General features: G+C 39.7%; 1 long non-coding RNA gene across 2 annotated transcripts in view; it reads right to left on the reverse strand.

The window, feature by feature from the left end:
• LOC129024592 (uncharacterized) overlaps positions 1-10,739 on the reverse strand; it is a 29,496-nt gene extending 18,757 nt beyond the window's left edge. For both annotated transcript variants that reach the window (XR_008497105.2, XR_008497104.2), the window contains exons 1-3: positions 10,620-10,739; positions 7,853-7,921; positions 2,692-2,796 (exon numbers count right to left, since the gene is read on the reverse strand). This is a non-coding gene — a long non-coding RNA (uncharacterized LOC129024592). The remainder of the gene's footprint in view (positions 1-2,691; positions 2,797-7,852; positions 7,922-10,619) is intronic.
• Between the last annotated feature and the right edge of the window lie 1,910 nt (positions 10,740-12,649).

Genomic DNA, 12,649 nt, shown 5'->3' on the forward strand with positions numbered 1-12,649 from the left:
GAACTTTCAGGAATGCCCTATTGAGGGATAAAATGAGGGATAGTAACTGAATTCTCAGAAATGAAAAAGGGGCCAGGTGCCGTGGCTCACGTCCATAATCCCAGCATTTTGGGAGGCTGAGGTGGGCAGATCACTTGAGGTCAGGAGTTCGAGACCAGCCTGACTAATATGGTGAAATCCCATTTCTACTAAAAATACAAAAATTAGCCGGGCATGGTGGGGGGCACCTGTAATCCCAGCTACTCGGGAGGCTGATGCCAGAGGATCACTTGAACCTGGGTGGCAGAGGTTGCAGTGAGCTGAGATCTCACCACTGTTCTCCAGCCTGGGTGACAGAGTGAGACTCTGTCTCAAAAAAAAAAAAAAAAAAAAAAAAAGTAAAAATGGAAGTAGGAGGATAGGAAAAAAAACTTTATTGAAAAGAAATGATCAAGATACTATGAAGTGAACTAGAGTGAGGCTAGGAAAAGGCCACTAGATTGTGTCATTTGGAGTTCACTGCTGACTTTTGCTTAACCTACTTTTCAATAAAATGGTAGAAACAAACCAATTCAATCAACAAACACCTAGTGAGCATCCACTATGTTAACATGAAATCTTCACTTTCTGCATATTCCCTGCAAAGGAGAGTGTCTTGAGGAGACTGTTTAAGCATCTCTAAAAGTGAACACTATCTAGTGAAGATTTTTAGCATGCATGGTACCTTTCCTCAAAGAGAAAGTAACTGGATGTATAAACTTTAAAGGTTTTTAAAATATAGTATTTGAGGCCGGGCCCGGTGGCTCATGCTTGTAATTCCAGCACTTTGGGAGGCTGAGGCGGGCAGATCACGAGGTCAGGAGATCGAGACCATGGTGAAACCCCGTCTCTACTAAAAATACAAAAAAATTAGCCGGGCGTGGTGGCGGGCGCCTGTAGTCCCAGCTACTCGGAGAGGCTGAGGCAGGAGAATGGCGTGAACCCGGGAGGCGGAGGGTGCAGTGAGCTGAGATCGCGCCACTGAACTCCAGCCTGGGCGACAAAGCGAGACTCCGTCTCAAAAAAAAAAATAAATAAATAAAAAATAAAATATAGTATTTGAGATTTACACAGGTATACAGAGGGCTTTGGGATTATTAAAATGTAAGGATTTTCTTTTCTTTTTGGGATGAGGTCTCACATATGGCCCAATTTTCCTTCCTTCCTTTCTTTCTTTCCTTCCTTCCTTCCTTCCTTCTTTCTCTTTCTTTCTTTCTTTCCTTCTTTCTCTTTCTTTCTTTCTTTCCTCCTTTCTCTTCCTTTCTTTCCTTCTTTCTTTCTTTCTTTTCTTTCCCTTCCTTCCTTCCCTCCTTCCTTCCTTCCTTCCTTCCTTCCTTCCTCTCTCTTTCTCTCTCTCTCTCTTCTTTCTTTCTTTCTTTTTTTTTTCCTAAGATGGAGTCTCAATCTGTCACCCAGGCTGGAGTGCAACAGCTCAATCTCGGCTCACTGCAACTTCCGCCTCCCAGGTTCAAGCGATTCTCCCACCTGAGCCTCCCGAGTAGCTGGGATTACAGGCACCAGCCATCATGCCTGGCTATTTTTTTTTGTATTTTTGCAGAGACGGAGTTTCAACATGTTGGCCAGGCTGCTCTCAAACTCCCGACCTCAGGTAATCCGCCCCATCTCGGCCTCCCAAAGTGCTGGGATTACAGGCATGAGCCACCGCGCCCAGCTCCAATTTTCTTTCTTTTTTTCTTTTTCTTTTCTTTTCTTTCTTTCTTTTTTTTTTTTTTTTTTTTTTTTTTTTGAGATGGAGTTTCGCTCTTGTTGCCCAGGCTGGAGTGCAATGGCGCGATCTCAGCTCACCGCAACATCTGCCTCCCGGGTTCAAGCAATTCTCCTGCCTCAGCCTCCCAAGTAGCTGGGATTACAGGCATGTGCCACCATGCTCGGCTAATTTTTTGTATTTTTAGTAGAGACAGGGTTTCTCCATGTTCGTCAGGCTGGTCTCGAACTCCCGACTTCAAGTGATCTGCCCGCCTCGACCTCCCAAAGTGCTAGGATTACAGGCGTGAGCCACCGCGCCTGGCCAATTTTCTTTCTAAAAGGAAATATTGTGGACCCAATTATTCACATCATCATAACAATTTTTTCGCTAAACAAGTTTTGTGGCTAGATGTGGTGGCTCATGCCTATAATCCCAGCACTTTGGGAGGCTGAGGCAGGAGGATCACTTAAGGCCAGGAGTTTGAGACCAGCCTGGACAACATAGTGAGACCCTGTCTCTACAAAACATTTTAAAATTAGCCAGGTGTTGGATGGTATGTTCTTGCAGGAGAATATACTGGAGGCTGAGGAGAATATACTTGAGCCTAGGAGGTTGAGTCTGCAGTGAGCCTTGATCACGCCACTACCCTCTAGCCTGGGCAACAGAGTGAAGCTTTAAGAACAAACAAACAAACAAACAAACAATTTTGCTTGTTTAATATATTGTCACAAAAGATTCAGGACAGTTAAGTAATGCCTGGGTTTTTTCCACGCATGAAAATGGTTGATTGTCTTAGAAAATAAAATCCATAGAGCTGTTTTTTTTTCCTATAGAGTTATTTAAAATAAAATGAGAATTTGCCAAAAAGTCTGCTACTAGTCATATTTTACTTCCATCTAACAAGAAAATTTCCTACCATAGATCTCAATGTGACATGACACACAATACATATCTAGTTTCATTACCTGGGTTCAATATTGCTGGAGTTCTGTTCTGAGCGTCTTGATTTTTTCTTCCTTTTTTTACTTCTTGGCTTGAGGTTAGGATTGGGCTCTGAATTCTTCATTTGTCTGCAATGATCACCACCATAAATATACACTTAATAAGGTATTTTCAGGAAATCTCTAAGCAATATTACATATGAAATATATAGAGCATTTTTTGCTCCTCGAGTTTTCACACCCTCACTTATTGACTATTTTCATGATTATTAAGTACTCATGTGGGGGTGGGGCTGGTGCTGGTGGTAGAAGTGGCAGTAATGAGGAAATAGATCCCCAACTAAAGGCAAACCATCATGTTTTCATTCCTAGAAAAAAAAAATTAGCCTTGGTAACGTGGTGAAAACCTGTCTCTACAAATAAAAAAAAAGAAGAAGAAGAGAAAAGAAAAGAAAAAAAATTAGCCAGGTGGGGTGGTGAGCACCTGTGGTCCCAGCTATTAGGGAGGCTAAGGTAGGAGGATCCCTTGAGCCTGGGTGGGGGTTGAGGCTGCAGTGAGTCAAGATCATGCCACTGAACTCCAGCCTGGAAGATAGAATGAGACCCTGTCCCCCCCCACCAAAAAAAAAGAAAAAGAAAAAGAAAAACATGGGTGGACCAAAAATTTTTCTTCATTTATCATGGACATTTTAACTGTTTTGTGTTGAAATTCAGATCTTAAAAATAAACATGGTTTTTACATGTTTTATGCCATACATACACAAAGTCCTGGAAACAACCCAAATGTCCAGGAACGGATGAATGAATTAGCAAACTGTCACATATCCATACAATATAATACTCATCAACAACAAAAATGAACCACTGATACATACAACAACATGGATGAGTCTCAGAAGCATGGTGCTGAGTGAAAGAAGTCAGAAACAAATGGATCATTATTCTACGATCCCAAGTATATGATGCTATAAAAAACCAACACTATATGCATAGAAATTAGATCAATGGTTGCCAGGGGCTGGAAGTAGGTTGAAGGCATTGAAATACAAAGAAACCCAACGCAACTTTCTGGGGTCATAGTATGCTATGAGACCACCACTTCTCCTGTTGTCCTTCCCAGTTTCTCTCCAACCTCCCCTTTTCCCTAGTTTATAAGATAGGAGAAAAGGGAGAAAGCAAAAAGTTGGAAAGAAACAGAAGTAAGATAAATAGCTAGACGACCTTGGCGCAACCACCTGGCCCTGGTGGTTAAAATAATAATAATATTAACCCCTGACCAAAACTACTGGTGTTATCTGTAAATTCCAGACATTGTATGAGAAAGCACTGTAAAACTTTTTGTTCTGTTAGCTGATGTATGTAGCCCTCAGTCACATTCCTCACGCTTACTTGATCTATTATGACTCTTTCACGTAGACTCCTTAGAGTTGTAAGCCCTTAAAAGGGCTAGGAATTTCTTTTTCAGGAGCTCAGCTCTTTTATTTATTTATTTATTTATTTATTTATTTATTATTATTATACTTTAGGTTTTATGGTACATGTGCGCAATGTGCAGGTTAGTTACATACGTATACATGTGCCATGCTGGTGCGCTGCACCCACTAACTCGTCATCTAGCATTAGGTATATCTCCCAATGCTATCCCTCCCCCCTCCCCCAATTCCACAACAGTCCCCAGAGTGTGATGTTCCCCTTCCTGTGTCCATGTGTTCTCATTGTTCAATTCCCACCTAGGAGTGAGAACACGCAGTGTTTGGTTTTTTGTCCTTGCGATAGTTTACTGAGAATGATGATTTCCAATTTCATCCATGTCCCTACAAAGGACATGAACTCATCATTTTTTATGGCTGCATAGTATTCCATGGTGTATATGTGTCACATTTTCTTAATCCAGTCTATCATTGTTGGACATTTGAGTTGGTTCCAAGTCTTTGCTATTGTGAATAGTGCCGTAATAAGCACACATATGCATGTGTCTTCATAGCAGCATGATTTATAGTCCTTTGGGTATATACCCAGTAATGGGATGGCTGGGTCAAATGATATTTCTAGTTCTAGATCCCTGAGGAATCACCACACTGACTTCCACAATGGTTGAACTAGTTTACAGTCCCACCAACAGTGTAAAAGTGTTCCTATTTCTCCACATCCTCTCCAGCACCTGTTTTTTCCTGACTTTTTAATGATTGCCATTCTAACTGGTGTGAGATGGTATCTCATTGTGGTTTTGATTTGCATTTCTCTGATGGCCAGTGATGGTGAGCATTTTTTCATGTGTCTTTTGGCTGCATAAATATCTTCTTTTGAGAAGTGTCTGTTCATGTCCTTTGCCCACTTTTTGATGGGGTTGTTTGTTTTTTTCTTGTAAATTTGTCTGAGTTCATTGTAGATTCCGGATATTAGCCCTTTGTTAGATGAGTAGGTTGCAAAAATTTTCTCCCATTTTGTAGGTTACCTGTTCACTCTGATGGTAGTTTGTTTTGCTGTGCAGAAGCTCTTGAGTTTAATTAGATCCCATTTGTCAATTTTGGCTTTTGTTGCCATTGCTTTTGGTGTTTTAGACATGAAGTCCTTGCCCATGCTTATGTCCTGAATGGTAATGCCTAGGTTTTCTTCTAGGGTTTTTATGGTTTTAGGTCTAACGTTTAAGTCTTTAATCCATCTTGAATTGATTTTTGTATAAGGTGTAAGGAAGGGATCCAGTTTCAGCTTTCTACATATGGCTAGCCAGTTTTCCCAGCACCATTTATTAAATAGGGAATCCTTTCCCCATTGCTTGTTTTTGTCAGGTTTGTCAAAGATCAGATAGTTGTAGATATGTGGCGTTATTTCTGAGGGCTCTGTTCTGTTCCATTGATCTATATCTCTGTTTTGGTACCAGTACCATGCTGTTTTGGTTACTGTAGCCTTGTAGTATAGTTTGAAGTCAGGTAGTGTGATACCTCCAGCTTTGTTCAAAAACTCTCAATAAATTAGGTGTTGATGGGACGTATCTCAAAATAATAAGAGCTATCTATGACAAACCCACAGCCAATATCATACTGAATGGGCAAAAACTGGAAGCATTCCCTTTGAAAACTGGCACAAGACAGGGATGCCCTCTCTCACCACTTCTATTCAACATAGTGTTGGAAGTTCTGTCCAGGGCAATTAGGCAGGAGAAGGAAATCAAGGGTATTCAATTAGGAAAAGAGGAAGTCAAATTGTCCCTGTTTGCAGACGACATGATTGTATATCTAGAAAACCCCATTGTCTCAGCCCAAAATCTCCTTAAGCTGATAAGCAACTTCAGCAAAGTCTCAGGATACAAAATCAATGTACAAAAATCACAAGCATTCTTATACACCAATAACAGACAAACAGAGAGCCAAATCATGAGTGAACTCCCATTCACAATTGCTTCAAAGAGAATAAAATACCTAGGAATCCAACTTACAAGGGATGTGAAGGACCTCTTCAAGGAGAACTACAAACCACTGCTCAAGGAAATAAAAGAGGATGCAAACAAATGGAAGAACATTCCATGCTCATGGGTAGGAAGAATCAATATCGTGAAAATGGCCATACTGCCCAAGGTAATTTACAGATTCAATGCCATCCCCATCAAGCTACCAATGACTTTCTTCACAGAATTGGAAAAAACTACTTTAAAGTTCATATGGAACCAAAAAAGAGCCAGCATCGCCAAGTCAATCCTAAGCCAAAAGGGAGCGCGGCTCTTAAGACGAGAGTCTGCCGACGCTCCCGGCCGAATAAAAAACCTCTTCCTTCTTTAATCCGGTGTCTGAGGAGTTTTTTCTGCGACTCATCCTGCTACAATAGAAAGATTTCATGTCTTGATTATGATGGTAGATAAATGACTATATGTATTTGTCAAAATTCATACAACTCTGTACACCTTCAAAGTGAATTTGAGAATAGGTGAATTATACCTCAACAGAAATAAAAGCATATGTTCACACAACATGTGTTCCCACACACAAAGGTACTAACAGCTTTATTTGTAATGATCAAAAACTGGAAATACCTCAAATGTCCATCAACAGGAAAACAGACAAACTGTGGCATATCTATATAATGGAACACCACTCAGCAACAAAAGAAATGAATCATTGATGCACTCATGGATGAATAACAGAATAACTATTCCAAGTGAAACAGGCCAGACAAAAAAAAGATCACACTCTATATCATTCCATTTATTTGAAACTCCAAAAACCTATAAAATTTTTTATAGTGATATACAGCAAATCAATGACTGCCAGGAGATGGCAGGGCAGGGAATGGTATGAGGGGAGGATTACCAAGGGGAAGGAGTAGTTTCTGAGGTGTTGGATATTTTCAGTATCTTGACATGGTGACAGTATCACAGATGTATACATACATAAAAATGTATCAGATTAGAGCCGGGCATGGTGGCTCATGCCTGTAATCCCAGCACTTTGGGAGACTGAGGCGGACAGATCACCTGAGGTTGGGAGTTCAAGACCAGCCTGACCAACATGGAGAAACCCCATCTATACTAAAAAAATACAAAATTAGCCAGGTGTGGTGGTGCATGACTATAATCCCAGCTACTCAGGAGGCTGAGGCAGGAGAATCGCTTGAACCCAGGAGGCGGAGGTTGCAGTGAGCCGAGATTGTGCCATTGCACTGCAGCCTGGGCAAAAAGATCAAAACTCCGTCTCAAAAAAAAAAAAAAAGTATCAAATTATACACATCATTCTATTATTTATAAATTTATTTTTATAGAGTTACTTATAAATAACTTCATTGTATTTTACAGTATGTATGATTATATCATAAAAAAATACACACATACATTTATATTATTTTATTTAGAGACAGGGTTTTGCCATGTTGTTCAGGCTGGTCTGGAATTCCTGGGCTCAAGCGATCCACCCCCCTCGGCCTCCCAAAGTGCTGGGATTACAGGCATGATCCACCGTGCCCAGTCCAACATATTTCTTGAACTACTTCTCAAGTGATAGATATTTCACTTGTTTACAGTGCTTCACTATAATGCTACCAAAAATATCCTGTGGTTATGTTTTGGGTCCAGAAATATAAAGTACTGTATAACTGAAACAATATTAAAAACTCTTACCAAAGAGAAAGAGTAAAATATGTGGTAAGAGTAGATTATTAAGTAAAACAATAATATCTAATATATAGGATGCTTTACCTTTTATGAACTTTCCACTGCTGTTTTTGTTCACTTTCTTCAACTTTTGCTGAGTCCATGCAAGAATTACTAAGATTAAACAAAAGCAATTAGAAATTATGTCACCTCCCTTAGGCAAATGTGGCTGCCAGCCGATAACTCTACTATGCAGGCTATTATTTTTATGTAATTGCCAATAAAGATAAATTGACCTATACCACATATAAAACATAAGCTACCATATATTCTTTCTTAGATAACTTACTGAATAGAGATTGTCAAGACCAAGCATCCGTGAATGTATTTGACCACACTATCACTATTTTAAAATGACTTAACATATGTTAAACTTTTATGATTATAGAATTCTTTAAAATTTCTTTTATAATTTATTATGGGTGACTCCATGTTTAAAATGGTTTAAAGATTCCATGTTTAAAATGGTTAAGACTCAAATGACCCTGAAACTAAAAGCAATGAGAAGAGGATACACAATAACACTCATTAACTCAGGATTCCTAGTGAAAGATTTTGCTTACATAACATTGGATCGAGGTAGAAAGTATACGCATATAATGAAAGGAACTCAGGAACATTCAAATCGTCCAGGTGGATGCTTTTTCTTTTAATACATCTATAATTGCCTTAATAATAATTTAGTCCTAGTTAAACATAAACATGACATAGTATGACATAAATAATCCCTTTGGAGCAATAATGTAGGTTTCATCACTGTGCATACATAGGGATCCAGAACATTGGAATGTGATGGATATGTCTGCTATGTTCATTGCACTGATTCTTTCACAGCTGTCACCTATGGCAATATTTATCAAATAGTACACTTTAAATAAGGGCAGACTCTTGTCTGTCAATTATACCTGCACTACTACAGCTTACAAAAAAAAGAAAATCTGTGTGGCTGGGGCAAACAACTAAGTAGAAAAGTGGTAAGTAATGAGGGCAGAGTAACCACATCTTGTTGACAACGAGTTGTGGCTGGTTCTTATTTTAATTCTAATTTTAACGGAAAGCACTGGAGAGTTTTAGGCAGGGGCCTGATATGATCTGAATGATGGAAGACACAAGAATCACATATATGTATGAAATTGGAAAACACTGAGCTTTTTGGAGAGGTCCATAGGTGTCCTTGAGGTTCCTGAATTTGTGTGTATGTGCACATCTGCTTTTTATAAAAATTCCCATACCATTCACCAGCTTCTCAAAAAGGTCCTTGAAAATAAAATATTGGCCGGGAGCGGTGACTCACGCCTGTAATCCTAGCACTTTGGAAGGCCAAGACGGACAGATCGCCTGAGGTCAGGAGTTCAAGACCAGTCTGGCCAACATGGTAAAACCCTGTCTCTACTAAAAATACAAAAATTAGCCGGGGGTGGTGGCAGGCACCTGTAATCCCAGCTACTCAGGAGGCTGAGGCAGAGAATCACTTGAACCCAGGAGGTGGAGGTTGCAGTGAGCCGAGATTGTGCCACTGCACTTCAGCCTGGACAGCACAGTGAGACTATGTCTCAAAAAAAAAAAAAAAAGAGAGAAAAAGAAAATATTAAGAACCACTCATTTATTGGACCGTCATATTAGTTGAGGAAATTGAAACCTAGAGAAGTAAAATGATTGGTTCAAAACCAGGGTGACAAGTTGATGAAGTCATAGTAGGTTTATGATGCCGACCACCCTCTCTCACCTGGTACCCTTATCTCTCCCTGCCCCCAATACTTTTGATAAATAAAACATAATCATAAGGACCTGGTACACAGCACAACAAGCCAATGTCTGCTGAACCTTGGCTTCAGGATTTGCTCAAGTTACCAAGAGAGTGTGTGTGCTGATCCATTCAAGATTGGAAGCCAATAGAAAGGTTTGAAAGTACTCTAATGACTTTCTCATGAAATGCGTATAACTTTCTAAATTGCCTACAATAAGCATGTATTATTAAAACCACAAAGAAGAATACATCATAAATAATAAACTATTTACCTTTGATTGTTACTGTGAGCCTACTCTGTGCTATGGAGAAAAGAATAGTATATAATTGGCATGCTACAAATATAGTTTTCTTTCTTGAAATGCACCACAAATAAGTTTATGCTGGATCATTTCCAACAGCAATTTCAGTACGTTGTAAATAAAACTGCTTAACCAGAAGGCCACACAGCAGAGTGCACCTCACATGGGAAGGTTCACACAGCCTTCAGAGATCCCAGTGTAGAATGCCAGGAGGGTCTTTTTTTCAGCAATCCAAAGGGACAAACAGGATCACCTCAAATTGTCTCCCAGTTCTAGTTTATAGAAATATCAGGCTATTTTGATAGCCTTGCAAGGTCCCAGGTTACTCAAATAACCCTGCCTTTCATTGCTCAATGTTGACCATTGAGAATTTGGCTATGATGCAAGCCAAAGCCTAATGAACATACGGTTTCTACCAAACCTCCATGGTACCAGTACAAACTGGATGAAAACATTTCAGAAAGTTATACTTCCAAATATCAAGGCATTTAACTCTAGTTAAATAATGACCTTTTCTGGGGCTTTCAGTTTAATCTGAGTTCAGCAGTGTTAGAACTTATCAAATAGGTTATTTTCAACCCCACAGGGAGAATTCTCATGATCATCATAATTAACAACTCTAACCATAGAGTATACATGGACACAGTGCCTAACCAGATATTAAGAGAGGAAGTTCAGTGAGAGATGTACCTTTAAAAATGAGTCTATTGTACAGAAGGGAGAAAAACACAATCAAAGGACAATTGAGAATTGTGTTACATACATATCAGATGCGGGATATCAGTTTTCGATCTTCATCTGTGCTTGAAGTCTGGGTCCACACCACCACAGGGCCATACCAGCTGTAAATGATAGTCTTCTATTTTCTTAAAATAGTCTGACCTGAAAATGAAAGTATTGTTGAATTCCTTTGCCACAGACACAAACCAATTTTCCCAAGTATTCAGCAAGGAAAAACAAAAAAAAAAACCCAACAAAACAAAAACAGTACTTTTAACTATTTAAAATATAGCAAGGGCCAAGCATGGTGGCTCACATCTGCAATCCCTGCACTTTGGGAGGCCAAGACAGGCGAATTGCTTGAGCCCAGGAGTTTGAGACCAGCCTGGACAACATAGCAATACCTCATCTCTATTTAAAAATAAAGTAAAATAAAATAAAAACATAACAACAACAATTTAAAAAGATCTCCAAGCCACTACACACCCTGGGAAGAAATTAGCCTAAGGCTGAAGCTGGTCTGGCCTTTATAGGGCCACACCTATTGTTATGTAATCAACTATGACCAATTAGTAACCTCATATGGTAATGTCTGGGATTCAGACTTGTGGTCAAAGATACTGAACAGGCTTTTCTGCTTACTTAAGCCATTGTTCCTTTTCTGAAGTTAATGAAATAAATAATCTCTTAGGTCCACATCCAAACACACAGAAATGTGTTCTCACCTGTAGCTTATTGATTCCAATCACGGTTGAGTATCCTGACATTGGGTGTGAAGCAACAGTTTGGAATTCGTACAGCATTGTTACTCAAGTAGCTATAAACACCTTACAAAACTGGACTGAACCACTTAAGTGAGAGGTTATTGCAAGGATCTGTTTATACATATTCCCAAAACATCCATTTTATAGATGCATACACAGTTATTATGCGTGGCTATAGCCTCAATTTATTCAAAGCATCAAAGGTCTGAAACCATGTCCTAATTGTGTGAACCATGAAGGTAACTGTGACCTTAATCCTGACCAATTCACATTGCCAAACAACAACGCAGCACACCTTGCATCAAAATTGGGGAAAATTACTATTTGTCAGTGATGAATACATTGACAGGGAAAAATCCATGGGAAGCTTAGGATACTCTCTCTCATTGCAACCCCCGTCCCCAGATATCCACAGAGCTCCTACATCTCCTCCCTCAGATCTTTCCTCTGGTGTCTCCTTCTCAGCGAGCCCTTAGCAGCACAATCTACCCAGAAGTGCAAATCCCACACTCACCCCACAGTGTTCCCCTTCCCTGCTCAGTTTGCTGCGTAGCACATATGACTATAATGATACATATATATCTTATTGATCCTATTTTATCAGTCTCCTCTACTAGAATGTGAGCTCCACGTGAATCAGGATTTTTTTTGGTCTATTTACTGGCTGTACTTTCTACATTAAGAACACGATGAACATATACTAGGTGTTCAACAAATGTTTGCTGAAGAAATTAATGAAGGTCACCTTTGTTCACCAGTCCTAATCTTTATGCCATTCCCAGAGGTGACCTTGTCAACAGTATAGTGTACTTCTTTCAGAACTTCCTTCCACTTATTACATTTTGATTCAAAGGCCCATTAAAAATCGATACCTTGTACCTCAATAAAGCTGCTGAATATTTTTACAATACTTTAAACAAAAATCACCTTACTTCAATCCTCTCTTGAAACCCAAGAAATTATAACTCTGTGAATGTGACCATAATCAACTCTTTATTTGTATTATTATTATTATTATTTGAGACAGAGTCTCACTCTGTCGCCCAGGCTGGAGTGCAGTGGCATGGTCTCACCTCACTGCAACCTCCGCCTCCCAGGTTCAAGCAATTATCTGCCTCAGCCTCCCGAGTAGCTGGGATTACAGGTGCCCACCACCACACTCGGCTAATTTTTGTATTTTTAGTAGGGACGGGGTTTTACCATGTTGGACAGGCTGGTCTTTAACTCCTGATCTCATGATCCACCCACCTTGGCCTCCTAAAGTGCTGGGATTACAGACGTGAGCCACCGTGCCCGGAGGTATTTTTAT

The sequence above is a fragment of the Pongo pygmaeus genome, chromosome X, assembly GCF_028885625.2.
Source record: "Pongo pygmaeus isolate AG05252 chromosome X, NHGRI_mPonPyg2-v2.0_pri, whole genome shotgun sequence".
NCBI lineage: Eukaryota > Metazoa > Chordata > Mammalia > Primates > Hominidae > Pongo > Pongo pygmaeus.